Source organism: Myotis brandtii, unplaced genomic scaffold (assembly GCF_000412655.1).
Source record: "Myotis brandtii unplaced genomic scaffold, ASM41265v1 scaffold898, whole genome shotgun sequence".
Classification (NCBI taxonomy): Eukaryota; Metazoa; Chordata; class Mammalia; order Chiroptera; family Vespertilionidae; genus Myotis; species Myotis brandtii.
Genome location: NW_005371683.1, coordinates 1138125 through 1138569, shown reverse-complemented (window position 1 = coordinate 1138569; position 445 = coordinate 1138125).

Sequence of the window (445 nt, the reverse complement as noted above, 5' to 3'; positions counted from 1 at the left end):
CACTGACCCCTCTCCTCCTCCCCCCGCCCCCGCCCCCAGCCGGGATCTCTGGGCTTGGGTGACAAAAAATGTTGGCGATGGCATTTAGAGTCGCTCTCATCCCTGGCTTGGGGCAGGCAACGGCTGCCTTCCGCCCCCCTCCCCCCGCCTCCCGATTTTCCCGAGTCCGACCCTCGCCTCTAACCCGTTTCCTGCTTCTGCCGACCACATTGTTTTCCTGGATGTGTCCCTGTGTCCCTTGCCGAGCAGGCTTTTTCCTGCAGATCCACCCCCCCCCCCCCCCCCAACCTTTTGCTGCCAAGGGAAGCTAGTAACCAAAAACAAAACAACTGGGAGGAGGGGCGGCAGGGGAAGAAAAGTTGTGCCCGGGTGGCTTGTCCCTTCACGGCTTTGATCCCCTTTGATGTCCAGGGAGTTGCCCCGCTGGGGGTCAGGGGCCGCGTCG